This window comes from Phycodurus eques, chromosome 23 (assembly GCF_024500275.1).
Source record: "Phycodurus eques isolate BA_2022a chromosome 23, UOR_Pequ_1.1, whole genome shotgun sequence".
NCBI classification, from domain to species: Eukaryota; Metazoa; Chordata; class Actinopteri; order Syngnathiformes; family Syngnathidae; genus Phycodurus; species Phycodurus eques.
The window spans coordinates 5,593,967-5,610,690 of record NC_084547.1 but is presented as its reverse complement, the minus strand read 5'-3'; the positions used below and the strand labels follow the sequence as shown (position 1 = coordinate 5,610,690).

The 16,724-nt window shown below is 44.6% G+C and overlaps 1 protein-coding gene across 3 annotated transcripts in view; it reads right to left on the bottom strand.

Moving 5' to 3' along the window:
* tkfc (triokinase/FMN cyclase) overlaps positions 1–15,246 on the bottom strand; it is a 77,313-nt gene extending 62,067 nt beyond the window's left edge. For 2 of the 3 annotated variants that reach the window (XM_061668761.1, XM_061668764.1), the window contains exons 1-4: positions 15,207–15,246; positions 13,944–13,995; positions 9,131–9,201; positions 1,296–1,368 (exon numbers count right to left, since the gene is read on the bottom strand). The gene's annotated coding sequence lies outside the window, so the exon portion shown is untranslated. Of the gene's footprint in view, positions 1–1,295; positions 1,369–9,130; positions 9,202–9,566; positions 9,655–13,943; positions 13,996–15,206 lie in introns of those variants that run through there. The other variant, XM_061668762.1, reaches the window with a different exon arrangement.
* Between the last annotated feature and the right edge of the window lie 1,478 nt (positions 15,247–16,724).

Below are 16,724 nucleotides of genomic sequence, written 5' to 3'. Positions count from 1 at the left end.
TACTTTGTTTTTATTTACTTGCTCTTTTGAAATTCACAGCCCTACTTTTATTTAGTAAATGAGGAAACACACAGTTGTGCTCAGAATTTGTAAGATGGGTACAATTCTTTAAAGAAAACATAAAGGACCGGGCGAAACCCATTTATTTTTATTTGTATGGGATTCAAATTAAACGGTCAAGCATTTCAGAAAAGCATTATCATCAAACAAAACATAACCATAAAGAAATTAATGATGGTTGTTGTTGTTCGGTCATCAGTCGTATTTAAAAAAAACAGTATTTCACAAATTGTGCCAGGGTATGTAAACTTATGAGCACCACTGTACATATTATGCAGTCATACGTACCCCTGTCATATTGGAATGAATGTGTAGGCTACACCTTTTTCATAGCCTCTAGGTGACGCTGGCATATTAGAATGAAAGTGTACACCTCTCATAACCTCAGGTGACGGTGGCATATTGAAATGAACATGAACCGCTTTTTCATAACCAGTAGATGGCAGCATACATTTATAAAATGCAAAAGTTTCCCCCCCCCCCCCCCCCCGTTTTCCTCTATACATATGTATAGTGCGCACTTTCATTTTTGACATTTTTGGGGGGGGGGGGGGGGAATGCGCATTATACACGACAAATTACGGTACCTTTGTGGCTGACCAGTTCCGTCTGCACTGAAGCATTACAGTAATCAATTTATAACAAAACAGGTCTATTCAAATGTATATATCCGAACTTTATTCACTCATTGTCTGAAAAAAATCCCAACTTAATTTTGAGGTGACATATTGCCGCACAGTTCCCGCGGAGTGAGGAAAGAGGTGGCGTTGTACAATACAGAGTTAAGAGATTTGTTCTCAAGCTATTTCAACACTTTAAATTGGTTGATAATGTACTATAATATCAGACGACATGGGGACAGACCAATAGTATACATTTGTGAAAAAATAAGAAATTGACCACATTCGGACAGAAAAGATTTGCGCCCGACAGCGATGATACGTTATAAATCTGGATTGTGTCAGCCACGATAATTGAATGATATCTCTTGCTCTACTGTCCTTTTTCCAAGGACCTCCTCATAATCCGAACATTAATTATACATAGCACTTTTTTAAATGCTATGACATAAGTTATTACAAATTATTTTGCAAAAGCCCTACAGCTCTCGGACCACTGACCACACAGACCATTACTGTCAAACGACTCATTGGATGACAGGAAGGTGAGAGAATGCACAAATTTTTTCCCATCGAAGAAACACTGAGCATAAACCAACAAAAAATACTACTTACGTGTGTCACAGCCTGGGACTTCCGCCAAGTAGACCATGCTGGCAGAAATTACTCACTTCCCGCATGTCGCCACCTGTAGGCAAGTGAGAGAAGGTAGGTCACTGACACACTGGTAACAAGCGATCAACAAAAAGGCGATTTTCATCTACAGCTTTCCTAAACTTGTGCCTCTTGCGCCGTCGTGTTTGTCTCATTGTTGCTCGGGTAAGCGTAACACAACAAAACTGATGTGCGGCACTGGTAAGCAACGAAGCAAACTCGACAATGTTGGACGCCATACGGTTGTGTTGTAAGTGTTGTGCAAGGGCACGTCGGCGGCCACTTTGAGGTTGTGTTTGACCTTCTTGATCAGGGGCGGTGGAGGGCACTTTTGGGGCACTTTTTGATGCTCCGAGGGGACTTTTGCCGGCTCGGAGGGCAATTTTTGCCGCACATATAGAGTAAAAAGGGTGGGGGAGAATGCACGTGCCCCCCCCCAACCCACCCCGTTCCGTCGCCTCTGTTACTGATGTTAGTTGTATATTGTTCTATGTCTTTTTCCAGAATGTTCTATCATATTGGTGCCCATATTGCTTTTATTGTACAATTGTACCTGACCTTGAGTTGAATATGTGGGAACTCGCAAATCAAGGTACGACTGTATCTGTCTGACACGGAGCAATAAACAGAGGACAACGTGATGTTTTACTTTCGCAAACAGGAGCCAGGAGTACGTCCTGGCACAGGAAGAGGGGCGTTTATGAACCTTTGGACCTTTCACTGACCCTCCCCCCAGCAGTCCCTTAAACACATTCTGCTCTCCGCCGCCATAAACACTTAACATACATTTTTCCCAGCTAACCAACGAGCCGCAGAAATTCATATGAAGTTCACGAGCATGCCCCCTCACCAACCTTCCATACCGGAGCTTTCCTTGCACACCCCCTTCCCATTTTAGCCCCCCTTTCATGGTCCCGCTCAGTCTGTCATCGACCCGTACGTGCGCCTCGCCTCGAATACTCCCACCCGCCTTTTTCCTGCTCTCCGGGTTCATCGTTCCAGCTGGCGGGCGCCTCTGCACCGGCGAGCCAGCGGCCATTCGCGATTTGTAAAGCAGAGATGGCGGCAGGCCCTGACACGGGATGATTTCATAGTCTAGAGAGAGGAGGGGTGTTGGGGGGGGGGGGTATACGGCAGATATATTGGGAAGGCAACGCAGGGCCAAGAAAGTGAAGCGCCAGCGGTGTCACAAGTTGATTAAAAGAGCAAGCAAGTATGCCCCCTCGTGACACAAGTGAGTGCACCCGTGAGTGCTATTACCGTTTGCCGTTCACACTGCACAACACGGATGCTGACAAAAGATGTCTCCAGCATTTTGGTGGTCGGTACGCGAACGGCGAACGGAGGACCAGAAAGGAAAAGGCTAAGTCTACTGACCGTGAAAGGTGGCAGATATTTGTCTGGCTGCGTGAGGAGGCGACGACAGCGCATACTTTTATAGATGGTGGACAACCATACAAGTTTAAAATCTTGATGCATAGAGAACAATAAAACTAAACGACATGACAACATCATGGTTAAGAGGAGCTTTTCTTCCATTTTACTTCAACGCGGGCAGTGGCAGGCCGTGCGTTTGATATGCGGGCCTTCAGTGTTGACTTAATCCACCTCTTAATACCAGCACTAACTAACAGCAATTATAGGTGAATAGACCTGTTTTGTTATAAATGGATTACTGTAATGCTTCAGTGCAGACGGAACTGGTCAGCCACAAAGGTACCGTAATTTGTCGTGTATAATGCGCATTCCCCCCCCCCCCAAAAAAAATGTCAAAAATGAAAGTGCGCACTATACATATGTCAAATTAAACTGTCAAGCATTTCAGAAAAGCATTATCATTAAACAAAACATAACAATACAGAAATTAATGATGGTTGTAGTTCAGTCATCAGTCGTATTTAAAAAAAGTATGTATATATATTTCACAAATTATGCCTGGGTATGTAAACTTATGAGCACAATTGTACATATATGCAGTCATATGTATCACTGTCATATTGGAAAGGGTTAGAAAAGGTTATGTAACACAGTGGTAAACATGACCCTGTCCCAGCTTTTTTGGAACGTGTTGCAGCCATAAAATTCTAAGTTAATGACTATTTGCTAAAAACAAAGTTGATCAGTTTGAACATTAAATTGAACATGATTTGCAAATCATTGTATTCTGTTTTTATTTATGTTTAACACAACGTCCCAACTTCATTGGAATGGGGTTTGTAATTGCTAAAATCTGATTGGACTAAAGAAATCTAACATCTACATACACGTACTTGAAGCAGTGCAGGCAAGAGAAATAAAATGAATAGATATAGACTGGGAATAAACTAATACAATTTAAAGGCAAAAATATTAGACTTAAAGGTTGTAAATGTAGGCCAGTGCTTCTGATAATGTTTATTTTTTCAGAAAAGGCCATCTTCCTCAAAGTCAGACGGATGAGGCGATAAAGACCAGCGGACCTGCCGCAGTCCCGTGTGGGAACAGAGCCGTAAAACAAGGACTTGGACACGCTACTGACAGCACACACTGCTGTTAAAACGTACCTCACAGGTGTGTATGTGTTCAAGGAAAGTTGGAAATGAGATTAAGAGGAGAAAGTGTTGCCTTGTGTGCATGTACATGTGTGTTTGTGTGCGCTGTAAAACCCTATACAAGGTGCCAACGGCTCTGACCTTTCACCTCTTTTGAATGTTGCTGTATGTTGGAATGTGTATTAGCAGGATTTGGTGTTCCGGTGGCCCTGAGGGGGTGAGTGTGTGTGTGTGTGAGACCTCAGACATGTGTTGGTGTTAACTGGCACCACGAAGCCTGGAGGGGATCATTAGTGGGCTCTGCACGCCGTCTTTACTGTACATGGCGGGAGGCGGTTTGCACACCAACACACTTTGTGCACTTTTTGAGTGTGCGTGTGTGTGTGTGTGTGTGTGTGTGTGTGTCTCCGTATCAAAACGTCCTGACCGTGGCGACGCCAACATGGCGGCCTGAGGCACCCCCTGCGAGCAGCCCCTTAAAGGTCCGGGAAGGACCATAAACATGCATCAACGTCAACAGGGGTGTTTGTTTGGAATACCTGCAGTGCGCATGTTTAGTTTGCCGTGTAGTACTGTGAAAAATAAACGAGAATTGCTTGGTAGTGGTAAAGAAGCCGAAGAGGAAGGTGACAAGGGACGCGCCGATAGAAGGAAGGCTGAGCTTCTTTTTTTGGGGGGGGGGGGCCATGCAAACAGAACTTCTTGGGGAAGTTTTAAGTGGTCCCTTTTGTCTGCAGTCTTGGTTCTCTTCCCTCCTTTTCTGCCCGTCCTTTCTTCTGGCCTTTTAACAGTAACCAGAGAGGCCAAGAACAACGCTGGGACACAGCGGGAGACGGGTGGGTGACTGGGGGACACCGAGGGGGAGGCAGGGGAGACAGCGAGGCGCTTAAAGGGGGTCGGAGATAAGAACTGTCTCCACGCTGTAAGAGAATCCTGTCTTCCTTTTCCTCTTCTGTTTTCAGATAAGAGAAAGAGCAGGTTTATCTGTGTGTGTGAGAATGCCGCACAGCTTTCTCAGACCCTTGATGCTGATCATCTGTTTTCCACCATTCAGCCATTCATCCATTCACAACTCTGTGTGTGTGTGTGTGTGTGTGTGTCTGTGTGTGTGCTACACTGATCGGGGTTGAGGAAAAGGCCGGCCTGTCTGATGCAACTCACTGTGGAAACTAAGCAACTGCTGTGGATGTTTTTCTTCCAATTGGTCGACTTGTCACAATAAGTTACTGGCGCGCTTATATATATATATATCCATTTTCTGAGCCGCTTCTCCTCACAAGGGTTGCGGGAGTGATGGAGCCTATCCCAGCTAACTTCGGGCAGGAGGCAGGGTACACCCTGAACCGGTTGCCAGCCAATCGCAGGGCACATATAAACAAATGACCATTCGCACTCACATTCACACCGAGAGGCAATTTAGAGACTTCAATTAACCTACCACAGATGTTTTTGGGATGCAGGAGGAAACCGGAGCACCCAGAGAAAACCAACCCAGGCACAGGGAAAACATGCAAACTCCACACAGTCGGGGCCGGGATTTGAACCCCGGTCGTCAGAACTCTGAGGCAGATGCGATAACCAGTCGACCACCGTGACATACAGTGGGTACGGAAAGTTTTCAGACCCCCTTAAATTTTTCACTCTTTGTTGCAATTGCACTGCTCATCACCTGTCCAATACATTCAAACAGTGAAGCACAGTGGTGGCAGCATCATGCTGTGGGGGTGTTTTTCAGCTGCAGGGACAGGACGACCGGTTGCAATCGAAGGAAAGATGAATGCGGCCAAGTACAGGGATATCTTGGACAAAAACCTTTTCCAGAGTGCTCAGAACCTCAGACTGGGCCGAAGGTTCACCTTCAAAAAAGACAATGACCCGAAGCACACGGCTAAAATACCGAACCTACTGTTCTTGAATAGCCCAGCCAGAGCCCTGACTTAAACCCAATGGAGCATCTCTGGAAAGACCTGAAAATGGCTACCCACCAAAGTTCACCATCCAACCTGTCAGAACTGGAGAGGATCTGCAAGGAGGAATGGCAGATGATCCCCAAATACAGGTGTGAAAAACTCATTCCCCAAAAGACTCATGGCTGGATTAGCTCAAAAGGGTGCTTCTACCAAATACTGAGCAAAGGGTCTGAATACTTATATGGCTGTGTGATATTTCAGTTTTTCTTTTGAATAAATCTGCAAAAATTTCAAGAATTCAATTTGTTTCTGTCAAAAAATTAACAAATGATTTTAGCAAATGGCTGCAATATAACAAAGAATGAAAAATTTAAAGGGGTCTGAATACTTTCCCACTATATATATATATATATATATATATATATACACACACACACACACACACACACACACATGCATATACACACACAAAAGTGGCAAAGTAAAGCAAGCTGCTTTACTTGAATAGTACACGCGGAAAGTTCCTTTTAATGATTGCTGGCAGCTGAAAAATTCAGCGGTAAGATGGGGAACTCCAACCCAGTCATTTCCACTAGTTTCTATGACTATTAGCGCAGTTGCAAAAGTAGCGAACGTGTCAATGGAAGTGCTCCGTAGAAGAGCCGCTACGCTTCATTTGATGGCTCGAAGCCTCCCAATCAGCCGCGCGATGCCTCTCATTAGTCCGTCTGCAACCCTCGGCCATTTCCTCCGACGGGCCTCGTGAAAACAAGGCGAGCGTGCGTTTGCGGGCGTGTATTTGGCCCACTGTCAGTCACGCCCCTTCTGATCGATGGCCGAGCGTCCCCGTGCAAACATTCCCTGTTGGTTTAGAGGTGCGCACGGCACCTGCTCCGCACGGTGATTAAACGGCTGCCTGCGCAACATTTACAGGCGTGAGCAAGAAAAACAGAAGTGAGGATTCGGCACGACTTAATGATTTCACCATGTTGTGTCCACACTCGTAGAACGCTCCTTTCTCATGGCAGACATGAAACCAGAGCGCTTCCTATCGTCCAGTCGGTCTCCTCGTCTCTATTGACGCCGTTCAGGGCTATCGGTGGCGTGTAATGCCCGTCATTACCTCCCGACTCTTTGTATCGCTTATCAGGCCGGATCGGACACAACACTTTGCTTGAGTTTCCATTCTGTGCGTTAACCCCACCAACATTAAGTGGAACGGAACCCTCCGGAATGAGAAGGCAAAGTTTCTCGCTCGTCAGTGTACAACCACAAGCCGACATGTTGCGTCATGTCCTGGGGGGAAGACAGATGGCGCGCATGAAACCATCAAAGCTCCAATTGAACGGAACCGAGCGTTTTTGTTTACAAGATGTCGCCTGGAATATTTTGTGCTTTGGCTGATTTATAAAGATGCCGCACAGACCGAGTTGCCCATAATTACGGCGGCCGAGTGGAGGTTTTTTGTGGGTTTCTCAGAGAGGGGGCAGACAACCCATTTTTGGGGGCGGTCAACCATGTGAGAGTTTGAGACGGTTTTTGTTTTGTTTTTTTCCCGCCCGACAGATCCTTGCAATCCTTTTCCAAACCATTTGCTGATGTTCCCCCATGAATCCATCTTCCCAGTTGCCATGGAAACGCAACGCAGCAGCGCATCTTTGAAGCGCGTGCCATCCAATAACAAGCCCACGTTCACACAGTGCGCCGCTAGCAGGTCTGTCGGACGCGTGATTGATACCGGCGGCCGCTGCGACCCTCTGCGGGTTGCCGTGGCAACTGCCGTCAACAAACAGGCCGCTGATTGGGGAAGTTGTCAAAACAAACGGAATGCCGCCATTAAACATTCCTTCCTCAGCTCCCAAAATGTCTGCTTGCTGGCGTAAAATAAAGCACGCTGGGAAATACTGAGAGTCATCTCGAGGGCCTTGGCTCCAAAGACGCCTGATGAGTTTTGAATGGCCTCTTGTTCTAGGATAAATCTGCGGTCGTGGCAACCGGGTCTCGGCAAGGAGGAGGAGGAGGAGGATGGTGGCTTGACCAGGAAGCAACGACAAATTATCCGAGACAGTTCACTAAAAAGTCAACTAAAAATCCCTTGATAACGATTAGGGAGTCGGGAATGAGTGAATGATTCCGAACGCAGTCTCATACATACTACATACATACATACTAGATAAATACATACTTCATTTTTTCATTCTAACAGCCGTCAATTCTATGCAATTTTCGCCATTCTCGGTCCAACTTCAGATTGTTCAAAAGGATGCAAGAGGACGATGATGATGATCAGCAACCTGAAGTCGGTCGTGGCAAACCGGGAGTTGGCGAAGAAGAGGCGGAGGAGGAAGATGAAGCAACGATGAATCTGCCTAGATACTGCACTACAAAGTCAGGTAATAAATATATAGTGATCATGGAGTCAGTCCAGTGCAGCACTCAGACAGACTATGCGCCAACACCTGTTCTAGAAGTTTGGAGTTTTCATCAGTGGTGGTAGCGGGCTGCCTTCCGCTACATGGTTGGTCAAGCGCAGATCCTGCTTGGAGAAATTTGCCATTCATCGCGTAAATCATACTATGCGTTTCAACAGTGCGACAGCCATAGAGCTTCTCAAACTGACGCCAAACTGCAAATCTTCTCGCCAGGCAGCAATTTTGCAACGCTGTTCCAATTTCAACTGGTGAGCAATGGGAAAGGGGATGATATGCTTACAAAAATGTCAAAGCCTAAACCGTCAAATGGTATGTCCATCCGTATTTTGAGACATTATCGCGCCACAACATAAACAGTGCAGTGCACCATTGGATATATTGTTTTTCTCGTGAGCATCTTCTGTTTTTTCCCCTACTTTTCAACATGCATTGAGGACACTACATAGGGGATAACATATCCTGACGACACATTTGAACAGCCGTAGAAAATGGAGAACTCCCTATATAGTCCCAACTTGTACGCCGCGCTGACTCATTTTTTGTGGGCAAGCAGGGCTCAGGTCCCAGTCTTACATTTGACACACGTCAAAGATGGACCGTGTAATTACACCTCCACTCCAACAACGCTTCTATATATATATATATATATATATATATATATATAGCGGCAAGGTCGCCATGGCAACCGTCCAGATCATGACCCCCGGTAGGGGTTGCTTCTCGAGCCTCGGAAGTGGTAGCAGTTGACAAACAGTTGGACGTCACCCGAGTAAAACTTTTAGAAATTGTAAGCATGTAAGCGAGGACATGTTACAAAGTAGCTGACGGCTGCTGGATTCACATGCACACGTAGGTGTGTGTGTGTGTGTGTGTGTGTGTGTGTGAGACATCTCAATCAAGTGAATGTAAAGAAAAGTGCTGACCTGACACGGGGTGAAAGTGTAGCGTGGCACGTCCTCACCACGTGGGAAAGAGTCGAAGGCACATGTGGATCCTGTTGGGAGACGGGGGGGAAGTAAACACTTTTGCCAAAGTCTTGTTTTATGCTCGTCTGTCTGATGTTGATTTTCGCTGCGACCAAGATGGAGGAAATGAAAGAGAGGACCAAGCGGGAGGAGACGGACAAAGAAGACACGTTTGAGGTCGTGAAAAGGTCACATGACATCAGTGAGGTATGAAAAGAGGTCAAAGAATCAAGTTGAGCCCTCCTTTATGAAACCTTTTTGAATGCAGCTATTGAATGTCCTCCCCACCCCTCCCCGAGGCTAAAACAAATCATTAGCATTCCGCGTAAGACTCTGAGAAGCCCGTTCGGGAGGAAATGAGGACTTTCGTCTTTCATATTTGACATTTTCCAACCTGCTGTTGAAGCTTGGAGTGATGAAGTGATATGGATTGAGAAATCCTCGTCTTAATCCAGGTGGGAAGACGAGGAGGCGGCCTGTCCAAAACCATTTCTGTTTTTCTGAGGACGAACATGTTTGTTCTCACTACTTTCATCTCAGAGTTCTTTTCTCATTTCCTCGCACATTCCTCGCTCTCCTCTTCCTTTGTGCGCGTCCAAGGCCGCAGGGCCAAGGAGCTCCTTCCTGCGCTGCAATGGACAACAAATGGACTCAATCATCAAGCGTGACGCTCACATGTTGGAATCAAACGTGAGCGTTGGATGTCGCCAGATACTTGTGCGCACAAGGTCACCAAGACCGCTGCCTGCAACAAACACTGGCTGGATCGGCACCAAATTGTACACCTTACTTCCATGCAGAAGTTTGGCGTTAGCATGCAGAAGTTTGGCGTTATACACTGAGAAACGGAGGAAAGTGGGGGAAAGGTTTACAAACAGACAAACAAACGGCAATAAAACTCAACATTGTGAGAGAAAGGAACTCACACGCACAGAATGTTTGTGGTGAATAGAGAAGAATTAGACTTCTTCTGTCATGACTTTGTGTGTGTGTGTGTGTGTGTGTGTGTGTGTGTGTGCGCGCGCACGCGCGGACGAAAAAACACCAGCAGCATGCGACCATGAATGATGACCACATTAATCACAAACATATTTCCACATGTGCACAGAAGACACAATAGGCCGCGCCTCTCGGTTTTTAACAAAAGCTAACCCTCCGCAGGAGGAAAAGCAAAGATGGGAAAATAGCAGACATGACATCATGTCATCATGTTTGGTGTTGATTCCCGACCCGTACCTTGACTTGTGAGTTAACTCCTCAATTCAGTCAATTTTCCCCATTGAAATGCCATTAATTCATTCACTGCGATGGACGTTTATATTCGTCAACTGGAATCCAACCATTTCTGGTGAAAAAATAGAGTATACTCTTTCTTTTGGAGGGTTTGGTTCTTGTAGTGTCACAGAAAACAATATTCGACGGGTCTTGAAAGATCAGTCAAAATGCTGTAAAACGGCTGGTAAAAGGCGGCAACTCTGCTTTGAAAACAGTTTTGCAGTGAATGAGTTAACCTGTTAAAAAAGATGTTAATAAAGAAAAATAGCACTGTATTTTATAAAAAGGATTGTTATTGCTTTTGGCCTGAGCACAAAAACAGCGAATAGGTGAGAGATGGAATAAATCCACCTATGAGCTCATTTGCAAATGGCGAATAGCTAATATGCTGAGGTTCACTGTACTGTATTGTGGCGAAAAACTGTATGCCTTTTATCAGGCACCATTTTGCATCTTTTGCAGGGGCTGGCGTCAACGTCGCCCCCTAACACGCAATCCGGCCAGTGTCGCAAAGTCAAGTGACCTCATTCCCCAGGCTACACACAAAAGACTCGCCGCCGATGTAATCGCTGGGTTTCGACCTCGGACGAGCGGGCTCGGCGCGCCAAAAAGTGTCGCCGCCCTCGGCGCTTCTGTCTGCAGCGTCAATCTATCACACGTTGACAGCACTTAGTTGCCATGGCGGCCGGGACTTTTGGAGTCATAAAAAGATGATGTCATATTTGGACTTGAGGTGCAAAACAAATAGATTTCAATCCAGCGATGCGTCATGAATGTAACCCCCTTTTATACAACGCCTTTTGATTTATTACGCCAATAAAAAAATATTGATTAGTTGAGCATTAGCGAGTGACTAAATCCCTCTCTCAGTACCTTTGACCCGTGCCAAAGCAGTAAAGTAACACCTTATTATCACAAGTTGGGCGCGCCGCAACACCCCCCCCCCCCCCGCTTTTATCATCGGGTTTCTAGCCCACAGAGCTGCTGAGTTCCAAGCCAGCGGGACGGCTGCGTGAGCGTTTCACATCAGTCCGAGAAGACTAACAAATCACCTTGAATAAGGGTGTTAAACTGCACATCACAAAAAATAAAAAATAAAAAAAAATAAACGCTTCCTGCGCCATCCTGTTCTCCGTCACCATTGTACAGTACAATGTGGCGTCTGTGCAGGTACAGTAACGCCGCCACCATATGGCTCCCATTCCCCACAGGAAGAAAGGCTATATTGTTGGCGGCCTGTAAAAAATTAACTGGGCCCGCTCTTTAAACTGGAACAAAAGCACCGCCCCCGTCCACGTGACATGGTCAAAAGGAATCGTTTCACCTGGACCAAAGAAGAAGCCGAAGGTTGTCTACAGTGAACCTTCGCCATTCGCGGGGTTCGGGAACAACAGCAAAAATGGCGAAGAGCGAAAACTGTTTATAATTGCCTGTATGAATATGTTGCATTGCCAACACGTTTAAAGTAGGCCCCGATTGAATCAGACGATATTAGCCCTTTTTAATGACAAAAATTGGCCAATTGTTGCCTTTTTTTTTTTTTTTTTTTTTTTAAACCACATTAGAATCATAAGGCAAAGAATGACAAACATTCTCCACCCAAACAAAAATGGCCAGTTTTTGTTGATTTTTCTCTGTTGTAATGTTAAGCAAATATTAAAGGAGCATTAAGGTACCAAAAATAACAAATTTTATTCATTATATATTTCTTTAAATCAATCGGTCAATTAATTGGTTATCGGAATTTTATTCTACCAAATATCGGAATCGGCCTAAAGAAAATCCATATCGGTTGAGCCCTAGATTAAACCCTAAATATACCCCAAAGTACAGTGTTCCCTTGTTTTTCGCGGTTAATGGGGATCAGAACCCCCCGCGAAAGGTGAAAAACCACGAAGTTGGATTTGCCGCCCCCACATAGGAATTTTCGTAGATGTGTATGTGGGTACCAGAATGATTAAAATATGTAAACAGCATTTATATTTTACATATTTGAGACAAAGATTACAACAGTATATGTATTTACTTAAATCTGTAATTATAAAACCTTATACAGTAATTAACATTCATCAACATTGCCTCCTGAGAGAGGCGAAGAGGCTTGTGTTGGGCCGGAGGTTTGGCCTGATCATATTAGTGTCCAAACTCACTGTCTTTTCCCTGCAATCCACAATGTCGCTTCCATTTTCACAATTCTCGTATTACGCGGCGTTACCACACCTTTCAATTCCTTATTGAAGCAGTTTTGCGGATGTTTGCTTCCTCTTTCTTTATGTACCGCAGTGTATATTCATTCACATCATAATGGCGTGCCACAGATGCATAACTTCTGCCCTCTTTGATCAAATCTAAAAGTTTCACTTTTTTACTGATGGTCATCATCATCTTCTTCCTCTTGGGCACCCCGGAGGAAGCTTTCGCAGGGGCACAGCGCTTCGGCGGCATTGTAAGGGCTTGCTTAACTAATCAAAACAATGATCACTTAAACAAAAAAAGTTATTGCGGACACAACAGCGTGGACGAGACTGCCGAGGTACAACAAGGGAAGATGCCTTAATTTTTTTTTCAAGAAAAGACATGTATGTTTTCTCTTCGCAACCCAAAAAAATGCCAGACTACTTTCCTATTAGCATTTCACTACATTTTTGACTCAGTTATACAAAAGTGCACAAATATTTATAATCCATATACAATGATCCCTTCTTAAAATAGCTGTCCCACATGCTTGAAACACACTGAAACATATTAAAGAGGACTTTGCAATGTTTTTGTTTGTCCACTGCGTCTGAGGAAGATTACCCTATCACAGACAGAAGGCGTGACTGACGAGGTGTCAATCATTTGCCAAGTACTTGCAGGCTCACCCCCGCAGCCTCGCGCTGACCTCTTAGCGTTGCTTTCAGGAGCTTTGCTGAAACTATTTTGGGGGAAAAAGGCCCATCCCTTGTTTAGTTAGACTAGATAATAGAAGTAGAGCAGAAAGACCTCAGGCAGCTCAATGGGTTCAGAAGTAACGCAACATTTCTGCTCAACAGGTACATTTATCACCTCTTTTTTTTATTTTTGGTTGTACATTCCCAATAAACTTCATTTTAATAAGCTGATAGGTGAGAAACGGTGTGTTTTCCAACAAATACATTTGTGTTCTTCTGAAAAATTTACGATCATGGAATCCGTTTGTTTGTCAGAAACATTCTAGTAACAACTTCAGTAAACATGTAAAAGTGATGCGTCTTTATTCTAATTTAACACAGAAAACAATCAGCCTATTTATCCTGCCTCCTCTAATTGGCCATGGACTCTGATTGGCTGCTGGACTGATGCCAAGGACCAGTGAGAGGCCCGTGTGCCACATCAAAGATATGCGTGTGTGTGTGTATGAGTGCGTGGGTGAGTACTCCAAGGTGACCCCACACCCAACACACACACTACATTTACTATTAAACCTTACATCAATTAAACGTGTGGTCGTGTGTGTAGGGGTCTTGACACTCACAGTGGGGGGCATCGAAGCCTCAATGGTCCTTGTAGTCTTCCAGCTGCTATGCCTACACGCATGCACACACACACACACACAGTAAAGTCAGTTATAAAAAATGCAGACGAGCAAATTAAAAGAAAAGTGCAGCGAACAGGAAATGGCATCATGGTGCTGGCGGCCTTCCCAACCCTTTGAGGCGCCATTATGGCTCCAAACATTCAGGCTGTGTTGGGAATCACTCCCTATCCACGACATAGGGGCCTATATACCGAGTTCACCATGTTGTAGCGCTGTTGGAATGTGTAGTGAGTATAGGTTAGGCCCAATGTTGAGCGCGAACTATATCCCACAATGCATCTTGAAAAGTGGTGATCAAGCAATCAATGCCCAGCTTGAATGGCATCCTGTGCGCGACCCCCCGCCCTTTTTGTTTTTAATAATTTGGGGAGTGGATACAATGTTGCCCTGTACGGCCGCACCTAATGCACATGCCAGAAACCACTGTGACCGATGAACACTTGAAAAGCAGTAGGTATCCAATGATTCATTGCGCTGACACAGAGAAAAATATTTTCTGGGATAGGGGTGGCCTTTCCCCACAAGCCAAATTAATGAGCTTAGGCGCGGAAATAACTTCAATACAAGTAGCGCAACACATCACAACACAGAACGACATAGTGCTAAGTTTGGATTCATTTTGTGCAATAGACTTAGCTTAAAACAATGTCATGTGCATAGAATTTATTTGTTAGCTATTACAGGTCGTCTACCACCTATTGTTGATCTGCAACAGCAAGGACATAATTAACAATGTGCCTTAGTGTTTCAAAACCTTTTTGTCAATTGTAAAAATCCAGTCTTTTTTTTTTTTTTTTTTTTTAAATGATCTTTAAAACGTCATTTGATTAGTTTCCGTTTAACATTCGCTAATTTTGCATTTGCTTTTGTATTTTAGCATCATAGCTACAGTAGTAACACGTTAACTGAATATCATGTTCCAAACTATGAATTACCTGAAACTTAACGTCTTTTTTTGTTTGTTTTGTTTAAAAACATTTCTAGCAAAGCCGTGTCAAAGCTGCGTCACGACGACGCAATTAACGCTAGCACCTAGGGCTAAAACGGTTAGCACTTGTTAAAAAACACAAATAAAGCTGGCTTCATTGTACAGCTGGCTGACTTTTAAGTGCGAAATAATTGTTTTCATACCGTTAATTATGTCAGAATATGTACTTACGTGTCGGAAGTTATGTTTTTTTAAAAATATTTTTACTTTACCGAAAGTGTCGCGCCATTTGTTTCCCCGCCGTGACGTTTCTTCTTCTGGACACATCATCGACGGCAATAAGCCGACTAAGGCAAACTTGCGCCCCCTGCGGATGTTCTGAGCATAGCCGTTATGGGAGGTCGAGGGAACGGAAGAATTCCCACCAGGAAAAATGTACAGCACACATGTACGTGACAAACAACGATGAGTGTCTTAACTACTCACATTTACAGCGCAATCATCACAGCACGACACAGGTTTACAACACGGGAAGATTGTGTGACCAAACAATGACCGACATACGCATAAGCAAACCATAGTTTATTTTATATTATATATATATATATATATATATATATATATATATAAATAAAAACACCCACATTTAATTTAACTCAAGTGAAATTACTGATGCTAATCACAAAAAACAATACAGTAGTGTGTGTGTTTATCACAAGGTGTCAAAAGTACTCAGACTACTGATTCAGCTCCTGTGCTTCCCACGTGTGTGTGAGAGTGCGAGAGAGAGAGAGAGAGAGAGAGAGAGAGAGAGAGAGAGAGAGAGAGAGAGAGAGAGAGAGAGAGAGAGAGAGAGAGAGAGAGAGAGAGAGAGAGAGAGAGACACAGAGACACACACAGAGAGGGGGGGGGGGGGGGTCAGCGGTTCCAGCTCCCACAGCCATGGTGACTGTGCTGGCGTTTAATTGGCTGGAAAATTGTGAAAAGCAGGATGCTTTTAGTCACCTTGCCCGCTTTCCTGCCCCACGCAGGAAGTGGACCTGTGTGTCTGACATTCTGTTCATTTGTAGCAGCTCTCTTTTAAAAGTCCCTTCAGAATAAACCTGTCCTGGACTCTCACGGACATTCCATGACCGGCGTCAAAGGGGTAAAGGTCAGGACATGGGAAATTTCCAGGATCGTGCCATCTTTTGGGGGACAGAGCGGGATGGGCAGGATGGAGCCAGAGGCATCACTCCTGCGCTCTTTATTTAGCGGCCCTTCTTGAAGTCTAGGCCCGCCGCGGTTCGGCCGATGACCCAGAGGAAGAGGTGAAGCGGGCCACCACCGGCGTGGCAGTCGGCCATGCTCTGACTTCACGCTGCAACAATCCCGTGATTAGCAATCTTGTTAAATTATACAGCTTTTTCCCAGCGAGCATTCCTGCCCGCCAGTTAACACGAGGACTAATCAGAGGAACATGGCATGTAAAATGCAGGACAACAGGAAACAAATAACACATGCGGCATGCATTGCACAAGTTGTGAACTGGGTGCTGCAATGTCACATTTGAAAGCAGCAGTTAGCACATTACTAACAACCAGTGGTGGGAAGTAACCAAGTACAGGACAAATATTGTGTTCATGTAATTATGTCATCTATACTTGACCATTTATTTTTCTGACCACATTTGACCTTTACTCACTATTTGAACACAGATAACTGTACTGTTTGTCACTCATTTTTCTTAGTACTTCTACTTTTACCAGAGCATTTTTACGTATTTGTTTTTAAGTATTTGTACTTTTGCT